We start from the raw sequence: 14366 nt of genomic DNA on the forward strand, positions 1-14366 counted from the left end.
GGTTGTTGATATATTGCCCTAAATCCCTGGGCATACAAACCATAAGAAATATATCAGATGAATATCTCAGCCGTAAATACATTTGAAATTATATTTGGCAGAGAGTAAAGCTTGGGAGAACTGTATATGCTTTTCACGCTCTATTTATGGCTGCTTTATGTCTCAGGGTTTGTCATGATCATTATTAATATTTACTGTTAATTGCTTATGTATATTATTTGAGTGCCAATGAAGCCCTACAGATGTTTAGTTTTTAATGACAAAGATAATGATAACTGAAATGGTGATTAAAAATATACTATAAGCTTAGCACCTTCATAAAAGTCCCAACGCTCTTTACAAAAGCAATAAAACAATAAACTAAAATAACAGCTGTGCTAATCATGAGCTAATTTAAAAAGATAACACTTAAGAGTGTACATTGTTTTTTTTCTAAAGTCTACAAATAAAAGGAGGATAAGTCCCATATCATTTAAGAACAAACTTGGGAATTTGCAACTAGAAAGTAGTAGGAGAAAAGATGCATAGGTCACTGGTCTCCACTGAAGTCACAGCCTGGTATTACTCAGAATTTTGGCTGCACTTGTCAGGTGGGAGATAATAAAAACAAGAACTGGTACTCACTAAGAGTGAATTCTAATTCAATGCCATCTCGATCTTGTGCCTCACACTTTTGAAAATAATGAACCTTGATTAAGCACCTACCCTATGCAAAGCACTATGTGAAATGCAAGAGGAGACTCAACATTTTTATAAGACCCCCTTGTTGCCCTCACAGAGCTTAGCCTAGCAGGGGAACACCACAATGATGAAGGAGATGGTTTCAGAGAAACCTGGGGAGACTTTATGAATTGATACAAAGTGAAGCAAGAAGAACCAGAATGCTTTATACAATAACAACACTGTAAAGACAAATAACTTTTTAAGATTTAAGAACACGGAACAAAATAATGACAGACCAAAATTCCAGAGGACTCAAGATGAAACAACATGTTTACCTCTTGACAGAGAATATAGGTGATGGGCTCAACCTACAGATTGAGATGTATTTTTTGAACATAGATAAGGTGGGAATTTATTTTGCTTGGCTATGCATATTTAAAAATATGTTTTAAAAAAAGGTAGGGGGGGTTGTTTTCCTTCTTTTACCAATGGGAGAGAGTGATAGGAAATAAATTTTTGTTAATTAAAAAAATTAATTTGAGGAGACAAAATATCCAAGAAAATTGACTCAATCCCTGTTTTTACATTTTGGGGTATAGGCAGGGACTATTTTCAGTCCATTTGAAAACAACATACCTGCCTTCAGCTTCTCTGAGTCATGGCCAACACCCCAGTACAGAGACCTCCAAGGTAAAATGGCCCTAATTTTCCATACCATAGCAACAGCTTTGTCTGCTAGCAAGGTAACTTTTCTACTGAAACATCTTAATATCCAATCAATCAATTATCATACCATTGACTTGAAAGAAATGTATCTGTTTTATATAAATTTTCTGACCCCTGTCTAATATTATAAAACCACCAATGAAAAAGAACAGGTTGATAGCATATAAATGCTAATTAGTGAGGACTTGGAAGGGGAACAGTGATCACCAGAAGCCAGCATAGATTCATTGAGAAGTCCTGTCAGAAAAATCTTATTTAATTTGTTGATAGTTACTTAACTGGGAGAGCCTATGGTCTACACAATCCTGGGTCTGGATTCCAGCATGTGGCAAAAATTTTCCTTGGTTTACTTATTGACAAGAGACCAATTAGTTGGATTAGGAACTTGGTTGCCTAACGTGATCCAAAGAGTATCGATTAATGAATTGATAGTACAGCAAAAATAATAATAAATTGTATTTATATAGTTCTTTAAAGATTTGCAAAATGCTTCAGAAATACTACCTCATTTTATGTTTTTATATAAAAATTGTATTTTTATATATTCATTTTATACTCACAACAACCCTAGGAAGTAGGTACCATTACTATGCTTATTTTACAGTTGGGGAAAATGAAGCAAACCAAGGTTAAGTGACTCGCCTAAGGTCACACAGCTAGTACGCCAGATTTGAATTCAAGTTTTCCTGAGTCCAGGTCCAGTGCTGTATCCATTATCCCACCTGGAGGGAATTTTATTATAGCAATAGTAATAGCTAACATTTACATAGTGCTTTAAGATTTACAAAATGCTTTATATCAAAGGTATCAGTCTCCAAACTTCAGAGTACAACCTGAACCAGAGTAAAATAATTGGGAACTGTTTAATAAAATAAAAATGCAATATAACATAGATAATGTTAATTTTTTTGTTTTCTAAGTCAATATGTGGCCTATGGGGCTCTGTTTCTGTATGAGCTGGACACCAGTTTTACATATATTTTCTTATTTGATCCCTGAAATCCCTGGTTTCTTTCAAGACTCAAGTTACATCTTGAATAGGAGACGTTTCCCAATTCCAACAAATGCTGGTGCTTTTTCCTCTAAAGTTACTTTGTGTCTTTATTAAATGTTTCCTATATGCAACTATATGTATATATACATGTTGTCCCACATATTAGAATGTAAGACCCTTGAGGAGTGGGACTAATTGGTTTTTGTCTTTCTATCTTCAGTTTTAGCACAGCTCCTGAAATAATCTCCAATTTATCCTGTATGTAGTATGTGTGTGTGTGTATACATACATACATACATACATACATACATATATATATATATACATATATATATATACACATACATATATCCTGTTTATGCATAGTTGTTTGCATATTGTCTTCCCCAACCCCACCCCTCACCCACAATTAGATTGTGAGTTCCTTGAGGTCAGGCACTAGTTTTGCTTCTCCTTGTATCATAGGTATTTAGCAAAGAGCCTGATACATAGTAGGTACTTAGCATTGTAAATGCTTGTCATTTGACACATGATAGGTTACAGTTGATGAAAGTCAGAGATATTAAATGATTTGCCCAAAGTCATATGGTCACTAATATCAGAGATGAGATTTCAATCTACCTCTCTTCATCTTGATACATAGAATAAGGCTCAAGCCACTGCAGTCCTTGACACTGTTTTTGGATAAAATTTTTGACTGCTTCATTTTTTTGTCTTTGTATCCTCAGTGCCTAGAGCAATGCCTGGCACATATGGGCACTTGTTTGAAATTAATTGGTCCATTCCACTACTATTACTACAAAGAACTGGTAGCCATTTTGCATTTTTCTGTTTTATAAGTTATTACACTTCAAGAAATATTCCATAAGTGTGTGCTCACATCTCCATAGGAGCCTCTTTGCTCATGGCCAACATTCTTGTGCTGAGTAACTCCATAATGTGCTAGGTCAGTTTATAGAATGCTAACACAATCTGACGGCAAGTCCTTTACTCAAAGCCTGTTGGACCAGGCAGAACCCACCAGAGCTTATACCCCACTATATGCCTTCCAGGACTTAAGGTCAAATACATCCCACGATAATGCATTGGAGGAAGACTTGAGTGGAAGCCATCCTATTCAATCAAATAAACATTTACTACTTTAAAAGGTAAATTAAAATACCAGCATTCATGTTTTATAGAGATAAAGGCTACACTTACATAAGGCAATGAAATCAAATGAAAACTGGCATCTCCGAAGTGGAACTGGGCAACTCACTTCTGCATTGGGCCATTTTGGCTCAAATGGAAACCTTCAGCATCTCATAAATGGTTTCAATCAGTATTTCCAATGTAACCCAAGGATTACCTGGAGCAACCAGGACGCAAGCAGGATGCTAAAACTTTTCCATGCAGACACAGGGAAGTATAACCTTATAACTTGGATCTTATATTTTTTATTGAATCCGGCTGTCACAAGTAAACATATCTATATCTCTATCTATATATATCTATACTTATATTGGTCTATCTATATCTATGCCTATATCTATCTATATATTACTATACCTGTATCTATATCTATCTAGATATCTATTCCTATATTGATCTATATATTACTATACTTACCTATATCTATCTATACCTATATTTGTATCTATCTGTGACTATATCTGTATCTACCTATACCAATATCTATATCTATGCCTATATCAATCTATTTCTATGCCTATATCTATGTATTTATGATACCTATATCTATCTCGATAACTCTGCCTATCTCGATCTTTCTATAGCTATGCCTATATCTATCTATATATTACTATACCTATATCTTTATCTATCTATACCTATATCTATTATATATATATGTAGATATAAATTATAGATGTAAAATAATATTTAAAATTTTAGCCTTTACTTTCATCATTTTTTTTGGGCACAACCTATATGCCATAATTTGTTGAGCCATCAATTTACTGTGCCCACTTTGCTTCTACTTCTTTTGCTATTAAAAAAAATCACTTGCTATATTCAAGACAATTTGCCTTTGTTGAAATTATACCATAAGGATTTTAGGGTTGAACATTCCCTTAGAGATCATTAGGTCTCACTCACTCTACCTTCTAGGTGAGGCAACCACAGCTTAACGAGATGAGGGGACTTCCTTAGTTCCCAGAGCTAGAAATAGCCAAGCTGGTGCTAGAACTCAGAACTGCAGACTTCCAGTCTTTCCTCCTTTTTCCTGCTCTAATGTTTATCTTCCTTACTAGTGGTCTCTAAGATTCTCAAAAAGAGAAAAGGTTGTGTTTTTTTTTCTTTTTCTTTTCTGTAATCTCACCAAAGATCTTGTACAAAGTAATTGCAGACACAAGTGGTTTTGACCAGCTGAGCCAGTCGCTACTGCAGGGGTTCCACAGTGTTCCCCTCAAAGGAGCTTGGAGATAACATATAAATCTTGACTTAAAAGAAACAAAAGGAAATAAAGTTACATCTGCTTGCCTTTTTAACTGCAGACTCTAACAGGTATTGGAGGTCCAGGAGGTAATGCAAGAATATATTTACTCCTTAACTTGAATTTGCTGCAATTACCTGGCTTTCCCTTGTGTCTGGTTTTGCTGGGTTTTAATCAAAGACCATTTTTGCGAACAATCTCATACTCAGATTAGAATTCAACCCGACAAATACTCTAGTGAAGCAGAAAAGAGGCTGTCCAAAAGCCTCGTAACAAAAGAATAGAAAGGGAATCAACACATCGGAAAGGCAGCTGGTATTGTGGACAAGAGGGCTGAATTTGAAGTCAGGAAAACATGGGTTCAATCCTAACCCTGAGGTTTAGCTGTGTGAACATGGGTAAATCACAGAACCTCTCTGGGTCTAAATTTCTTCCTTTAAAAAATGGGGATTATAATAATACCTACCCCCAAGGGTTATTGTGAAGCTCAAATGAGATAATGTTTTTAAAGTGAACGTGAAAGAAATACATTTAAAGTAAACATTAAAGCTGATGTATGTCAGCTATAACTTTTTTATAATTAAAGCATTTTCTTTGCATTTCCATTTTCTGAAGGTCTAAAGAAATAATGATGTATGTAAGGAAACATCCTTAAGGATGGATCCATACAATGCCACATATTTAAATGGCAAGATTAAAAGATTTGGTCAGGAACAGAATGGGAGTACCTCGCTAAGTAGGGATGAGCTAGAAACCAGTTCATAGGATTAGAAAACTAGAGTAGGGATTCTTAACCTTTTTTTTTTTCATCATGGACCTTAACCCTCTCTTCCCTTTGGTAGTCTGTTGGAGCCTATGAACCCATTCTCATCATGGTTTGTTTGTTTGTTTTTCCAGTAGACAGTATTTTTTTTTCTAATTACATGTGAAGACAATTTTTAACATTAATTTTTATATAAAATTTTGAGTTTTATCCTATAGACAGTCCCTGCCCTCAAGGAGCTTATATTCTAATGGGGAAATAACATATAAAAAGATCTGGAAGAAGGTGTAATATAGCAGGTGAGGAGGAGAGGGATTCCAGAGGAAGCTCCAGGAAGACAGAAGTGAAGCCTGGCTGGGGCCTTTCCTAAAATGGCAGCTATCAGCAAGGGTTGATTGGAACTCCACTCTTAAAGAGAGCAAGGCCCTAGAGCTGAGCCTGAGACTTTTCTCCTCCTCGCACTGCCTTTCAGCTTCTGTGTTCCTGACCCCATTTCCCTTTGGCTGGGGTTGCCTCACCCCAAATCATGACCTTTCTGCTTCTGACCCTGTTCTGGTAACTTGATTCTGATTCCTGATTACTTCCTGGCTTCCTGGTTTGATTTTGCCTTTCTTGACCCTGGGCTGTGTCCTGACTAAAATTACCTGGGCTTAATGATGGAGCAGGAAGGACCTTATGGCCCTTTACTTTCCATTCATCCTCTCTGTTTCAGTTATAGGAAATGGAGGGTGGACTGTGTACTCTTAGAACTATGGCACTCACAAGTCAGGGTGTGAGAGACAGAATCCGGAGGAGTTCCAGGCCAGTTGCTAACACCTCAGTCAGTCAATAATATTTAATAATCACCTATTGTGTACCTGGCACAGTGTTAAGTGCTGGGGATACAAAGAAAGGCATGCAATGGTCCCTGCCTTCAAGGAGCTCACAATTCAATGGAGGAAGCCAATATAATATAGTAATAATAGAAACTAACATACACAGAGCTTATTTTGTGCCAGGCACTGTGCTAAGTGCTGTGACAATTAACATCTCATTTGGGCCTCACAACAACCCTGGGAGGTTGATGCTGTTATTATTCTCCCCATTTTACAAATGAGGAAACTGAGGCAAACAGAGGTTAATTGACTTGCCCAGGGTCACACAGCTAGTAAGTGGAAGAGGGAGGGTTCACCAAGTGGGTGCACAATGAAATCCAGAGGAATGTTTCCAGGTGGGAAATAATGAGATGGCTGCTCTGGGTGCCCTCCTGGGTGGATCTGGGAGGACCTTTCCTAATATCCACTGTCTACCTTCCCCAATCAGAGAGAGGGAAGAGGGGCCCAGGAACAACCTCAATGGGATAAGTACCTGTGAGACCCAGCAAGAGCCAGTACAGAATCAGAGATTTAGAGTTGGAAGAAATCTTAAGAAATCATTTAGGCCAGGGGTGTCAAACACCCTGCCTACAACACTCCCCAGTGTGGCCTGAACCAGATTAAAATGTAACTAGGAAATATTTAACAAAACAAATAAAAGTGCAGTAGAAGATAGATGATATGAATATGTGGTTTTCTAAGTCACTATGTAGGACACCTAGGTGGCAGCGACCTGGAGTCAGGAAGCCTCTTCTTCTTGAGTTCAAGTCTAGCCTCAGACACTTACTAACTGTATGACCCTGGGTGAGTCACTTACCCCTGTTTGCCTCAGTTTCCTCATTTGTAAAATGAGGTGGAGAAGGAAATGGTAAACCACTCCAGTATCTTTGCCAAGAAAACCTCAAATGGGGTCACAACATGAATGAAAACGACTAAACAAAAACAAGTCAATATGGCCCACAGGGATCCTTATGTACAGCTTAATTGCCCCTGTTTCTATTTGAGTATGATACCACTGATCTATCCTACACCCTTCCCACTTTGCAGATGAGAAAACTGAGGCCTAGTTTGGTTTTTCACATTGATATACTCTTTTAAGGTTTCTAATGGTGCATGTTCTCATTTCACCTTCACAACAACCCTGTGAGGTAGACACCATTATTATTCTTGTTTTATGGAAGAGGAAATACGTTTAGAGAGGTCATGACTGTGAGTGAGTGCCTATATCATTTATATACTAGACTTGTGGGGAAAAAAAAAAACAACAACACAGGTCATGAGCTTCAGGCATCTCGCCAGTCTAGTAGCAAGATTGCAGTTTTTAGTAGCCAGTGAACTGGTAACTAATTTTTGGAACCCATCTAAGGGCAAATATATTTCACATTAAGTTAACTTCTTCCTTTCCTTTTGTGAAGCAAAGTTAAATCCCTTGGCTCTGTATCATCTCAGTCATATCTTCGAAATTTCTTTTTGGCCTGAACAGGTTCCAGTGAATAATGCAAATGAAGTTGATACAAACCCATAATTACTTATGGAAATTAGATTTAGTTGTGGATATGACTCAAAGGTTCTGCACTCCTTTGAGTAGACTCATTTTAAATTAGGTAGACTTGCTACCTCAAATTCCAGCCGAAATTCACATTTTTTTTTTCATGAATCATAAATCCAGGGTGGGGTTTCCCCATCTCTGTCCCTGAGCTGGATCAGCAGTACAATGAAATCACTGGTTATTACCAGCAGGTAAGAGCACAGACAATGAGATTTAGATATGTGAAAACCATGAGAAATTGTGATTTTTACGTTTGCAGGAAAAGAAAGAAGAATAGGTACTAGAAAGTTGAATTTGGAAAAAAAAAACAGGAGAAATGATTATAAGTTTCTGGGATCATAGATTTTATGCTGGAAGTGATCTTAGGCAGCTGGGTGATTCAGTGAATACAGCACTGGGCCTGGAGCCAGGAGGACCTGAATTCAAATTTGGCCTTAGACACTAAATAGCTGCGTGACCCTGGTCAAGTCACTTAACCCTCTTTGCCTCAGTTTCTTCCTCTGTAAAATGAGCTGGAGAAAGAAATGGCAAACCACTTTAGTATCTCTTTTTTTTTAATTTCTATTTAAAACATTTTAAAAATATAGAAATCAATGCTTATCAAGTTTGACAAGGATTTTACAGTAGTGGTTAACCATCACTTTTATGTCAAATATAACATACAGTTGAGTTAGATTATTTTGCCTTTTCATATAGGAAAAAAAAGACATGGCCACTCTTTGTCCATCAGACCATGGCAATTACATTTTATTCCAGAAGCATAGCCATTGAATATATGAAGTGAAAAAGTGGTGGTCAAATGGGCAACACTCCAGTATGTTTGCCAAGAAAACCCCAAATGGGGTCGCAAAGAGTCAAAGGATACTGAAAAATGACTTCACACACACTAGGGATCTTAATCTTCATTTAATGCAGTTCCTTTATTTTAAGTGAGGAAATTGGGGCACCATGTGATAATCTGACTTTGCCGAAGGATACTGATAGTAAGTGGAAGTCAGAATTTGGTTCTCTTTCCACTCCCAAATACAGAGGAGAGAAGGATGACAGTAGAGAAAAGGTAAAGACCAGTAGTCAGAGAGAAACGTGGGTAAAAAGAAACCAAAATTCAAACTGAATGTTGTATTTTCATCACACTGAATGATATGTATCTTGCACCATTTTCATGTTGGTTATCTAGAAGATAGGCCACCACTGAAGAAAAATGAAAAGTTATAGAAGAAAGATACCTTTAAAAAAATCAGTCAAATTGGTGTCAAGTTTAACTGAAAGGAAAAAATACAGAAAAGAAAAGATGGGGAGGAGGTAGCATAGAAGATTTCTGAGCCATTGTCAGTGATCTTTGAAAGCTCTCAGGGAACTTAAGATGGTCCACAGGACAAGAGTTGGAAAAATGTTGTTTCAGTTTTCATAAAGAGGAGGAGGGTGGAGCCTCCAAACTAGAGACCAATGAGCTTGCTGTTGGTTCCTGGCAAAATTCTATAAAACATGACTAAAGGGATGATTTGGAAGCACTTAGAAAAGGAAGCTGTGATCAAAAGTGGCTTCATCAAGAACAGGTCATAGCAAACTAACCTCATTTCCTTTTTTGTGTCCAGCTTACCTTCCCCTCAATCTACATTTCAGGGAACTTCGGTAGACACAGTATACTAAGATTTCCACAAAGTATTTGACAAAGTCATTCATTCTAGACTTGTAGACAAGATGGAGAAATGGTATGGTTAGGAAGATTTGGAACTGGTGGAAGAACTGGACCCAAGGAAAAATCATTGATAGGTTGATGTTAATTTGGAGGGAAATCTGTAATGGAGTATCCTAGGGATCTATTCTTGAATTTGTGCTGATGAGAATTTAGATAAATGAGTTAGAGGAAGGCACAGATGATGCGTAATCATCAAACTTGAAAGTGACGCGAATAGGAGGGATTGATAACACACTAGATGACAATGACAGGTTGCAAAAAGACCTTTATGGGCTAGAACAATTGACCAAATAGAATAAAAGGATGACTATAAATTTAAAGATCTACTCTTGAGCAAAAAAAAAAAATCTACAAATAGAGAATGAGTTGGGCATGGTGAGACAACAGTATGTGTGAAAAAAAAAAATGGAATCATTAATGAACTGAAAGCTGAAGAAGAGTCAACTGTGTGTCTTGTTAGGCAAAACAACTAACTCCACCCTAGGCTGAACTGAGAGGCACTGAGATGTCCTGAAGGGAGGTCACCATTCCCCCATCCCATATCCTAGTCACAGCACTTCTGGAATATAGTGCCAAATTCTGGACCTCATATTTAAGGAGAGCCATAGAAATACTAATGTGATTCCCAAGACCACAACAAAGCTGGAGATAGGCCTGGTGAGCATGTCATAGGAGGTCAAGTGAAGGACCTGGGGATCTTAGAAGACTCAGGGCAGCGTGATAACTGTCTTCAAGCATCTGAAGGATTATCACATGAAAGGAAAGAGATTGGACTTGTTCCCCTTGGTCCCAGGAGATAGACCTATAGCTCAAGAAGTGGAAGAATGCATAGGTAATGAGGAAGGGTTGAAACATCAGGTGGAAAAACCTTTTTCAAGGACTTTGGCCAGACCTGGAAGGGGCTGTAGAGGTAGGTCATCAAGGCCTCTATTTCATAGATGAGCAATCTAAGGCCCAGAAAGATTAAGTGACTTGCCTAGGGTAACAAAATTAGTAAAGGCCTGAGGCATATTTTTAACCAAGGTCTTCCTAATCTCAAGTATGGTATTTGTGCAGCTTCCCCATGCTCCTTCTCAAGAAGGAAAGAACAGAGATGGATGAGACAGGAACATGGAATAGAAAGGTGCAACCGGGGACTTGATTTAAGAACAAAATAAGCAGAACAATCACTTTGGGAAATCAATGTATTATTAAACAATAAATAAACAAGCTCCTACTATATTCCAGGCACTGTGCTAAGCACTAGGGATACAAAAAGAGGCAAAAGACAGTCCCTGCCCTCAAGGAGCTTACAATCTAATGAGATAGTCATCAATAAATAAGCATTTATGAAATGCTACTATGAAGTATGTACTGTGCCAGGAGCTGGATATGCAAGATAAAAATGAAGCAGTCGCTGCCCTCAAGAAGTTTACATTCTTTTGAAGGAAAATAATATGCACACATACAAATATATATAAAATGTATATAAAACAAGATTCAGGGTAATTTGGGGGTGGAGGGAGGTAATAATGAGCATCTTCAGGACTTCTCTCCAACTTGTGCACTCCCACTAACAATGCAGATCACAAGAAATCTAGCCAGCCTGAACTGGGGAGATTATCGCCCAAGTCTTCCCGGTTTGCTGGAGGCCTTCTTCTTAGTATTTTAACAGGTACCTAAGAATTCAGTTTAATCAGTCACCAATGTTTATTTTTTTTTAACCTCGGGGTCTTTGGGATCCTGTGCTTCCCAGATACATACACCTGCTGATATTCCTCCTGACATTTACTAAATACATTAATATCCACCGAGCAGTCTGCCTTGGGGGGAAGGGCTCTTTAAGGAGGAGGAATCAGAAGACTTAATAAGAACACTGCAAACCATACTCTCTAACTAATGTTATCTATGCAGTGGCTATTTGAATAACTTTGATGTCATTGCCTTGCCTTTAGAATTCCAAAATTCACTTGACTTTGAAATCAAAGTATACAACTCCTTTTTTTGTTGTGATAGCAAATCTGTATTAAAATTTTATCAAAAACTGAACAAACAAGAGGAAAGGGCATACTTTGCCTAGGATTTTGATAAAAATTTAATTTGTTTTCAAATATTTTATTATCTAAGAAATATATAAAACATAAACTCACTAGGAATACGGTATATATTTTACTGTTTATTTGACAGAAACCTGACATTTTGCCCTGATAGTTTTATATTAACATGTGCATTTTAAAAGGCAGTTCTGTTATTATAATGAAAGGGGAAAACAGTGGACCAGAATTTAGAAGGTCTAGGCCCTAGGCCCTAGGCTTTCCTCTGCTACTGATTATATTCCTTGATTTATTTTATTCATCTTTCTTTCTGTTTCCCTATCTAAAAACCAGGAATAACATTTGCCCCAACCTAAATCCTAATTCCTGCAAGCACTGTCTCTTAAAACCCTTCCCATTCAATCCAACGTTATTCTATGACCCACCCCTGCTACACTCTGCAGTACATCCAGACTCATCATCTTCGTGTTTCTCTCATACAACAATCCATCTTTCACCTACATGCCCTTACACTGTCCAATCCCCTCACCCCCATTCCCACCCCCATCTAGACTACGCTTTCTCTTCTCCTACATTTTACATTTATTTTGTGTCTATATTTGTACATATTTACATGGGTATTCACTCTTCCAATAAAATGCAAGATCTTTAAGGCAAGTCCTGTTTCATTTTTGTCTTAGTAATCCTAGTGCCTGACAAATAGTAGATGCCTAATAAATTTTTGTTGATTGACTGATTAACTGGTTGATTGGCTGATGGAGAATAATTGCGTTTGGAGAATTAGAGAGTGATAGCAAAGCAACATCTAATCATACTGTCTTATTGTTTGGGAAAAGGGCATTAAATGAAATTTCATTTAATGCATATGATACAGCTTTCTACAATGGAATGTATGCAGGCAATGGCGGTATCCTTTTCAAAAAAAAAATGTGTCTTAGCATCCAGCATAGTGTCTTGCTACTAACTGTTTGTAGTTGTTTAATATTTTTTTTTCTGTTAAATGATCCAATAATGAACAGTCAGAAGATAATACATTATTGTGGTCTTTCTTTGTACCTATTTCTTCAAGGAAAGAAATATTTCCATTTTTTAGGAGGAGTCTTTGGAATGGAAGCTCTCTCCCCCCAGATACTATGCCTTCTCCTCTTGTGTCTCCCAAATTCCTTCTTCTTCTTCTTTCTATTTCTCCTCCTCCTTCTCATAACATTTATACAGTATATTAAGCTTTTCAAAGTACACACACCTATGTGTATATATGTGTGTGTGTGTGTGTGTGTGTGTGTGTGTGTGTATTACATAATTCTCCAGATATTTGAGTGTTTTCACAAAGATATATGATGATAATTTTTCAGTGGCAGCAAATGGTGGCCAACAATACTTCTCTTTAATTTAATCTGATCAAACTTCAGAAAGGAGTTGAGATTTCAGGGAGTATTTGTTGGAGAAGCATGACTCTTCCATCAAAAGATGGGTACCTCTGGGTATAACCAGGCTGTAAATACAAGGAGCAAAACTGGCAAATTTAGATAATAATGAAGGTCAGTGGAATGTAAGTTTGCCTCAGGAGAACAGTAAAGAAACCAGCAAAAATTAGTGGAGTCCCATATAATGAACGGTCTTCAAATTGAAGGTCCTTAAAGAAAACCAGGAATTAAGGGAAGTTAAAGAAAGGAAGAATGTAGAGAGTGAATGAAGGTTTGTTTGTCTGGGTTCCAGTTTTCAGAAAGAAAAGGAAAAGCTATCAAGAGAAGCTATTGCTGAGAGATTGGCACCTATAAGGGGGGGAAGGAAAAGCAGAGCCCTAATGACAGTAATACATAAAAAAATGAGCACATGAACTAATCCAAAGAAGTTGCTTAAAATTACATTTTTAGTGTTGTTTTTCCCCCAGAATTATTTCAAGAGGGGGAGGAGTGGAAAAGAGAGGAGGTAATTTATGGGATGTACCTTAGGAACTATTATTAGAGGAATAAAAGACAGACTTACTGGCAAATGTAAGTACCTTAGAAATGCAGTAATTAAAAGATTCTATAAGAAAAGAAGCAACCCAGAATGAACAGGCTTCTCTTAACCTATTATAACTTGCAACTCACATTGCACTTTCCATTTTCCGCTACACAAAAAGCCCTGAAACTCATGGATGCAGACAACATAAATGTTGTGTTTCCCCCTTTTTGTAACATTGGTGCTCTTGTGATTTGCAGACAACATAACTGTTGTGTTTCCACATGTGTTGTAGCTTTGGTATTCTTGTGATTTGTTCTTATGTATGTTTCCAAGTCAGCATTTTCTATACACGGGCAGAATTTCCTTTTGCCCTGTTGAGTTCCCATATAGTGTTCTTTTGAAAAAAATACTTTGGAGGATGTCTCAGCAGATAATGATAATTTTTTAAAATGGTGGTAAAATGTGCATATTCCTGGAAGACTGAGCTAATGTTTAAATTAAAGAGAGTGAGCAAATGAAGATATAACGTTAAAATATTTTTGAGAACTAGATGTAACGTAAGAGATGTGATAAATCAATTATTGAGTAATTACCCTTTTTTTTAAAAAAAAAGCCATTTAACTACTTGATCAATTTGAAGCAGTCTATGGATAGCTGAAAGAGCTAACTTGAAGTTTAAAGAATCTCATGATTATTGTGAAAAG

The 14366-nt window shown here is 37.1% G+C and overlaps 1 non-coding gene across 1 annotated transcript; it reads right to left on the reverse strand.

The window, feature by feature from the left end:
• Positions 1–8652: 8652 nt before the first annotated feature.
• Positions 8653–8790, reverse strand: LOC144458111 (small nucleolar RNA SNORA29). The gene has a single exon (XR_013487663.1). It is a non-coding gene; the product is annotated as a small nucleolar RNA SNORA29 (small nucleolar RNA).
• Between the last annotated feature and the right edge of the window lie 5576 nt (positions 8791–14366).

The sequence above is a fragment of the Phascolarctos cinereus genome, unplaced genomic scaffold (assembly GCF_003287225.1).
Source record: "Phascolarctos cinereus isolate Bilbo 61053 unplaced genomic scaffold, phaCin_HiC Scaffold_5;HRSCAF=322, whole genome shotgun sequence".
In the NCBI taxonomy this organism is placed as follows: Eukaryota; Metazoa; Chordata; class Mammalia; order Diprotodontia; family Phascolarctidae; genus Phascolarctos; species Phascolarctos cinereus.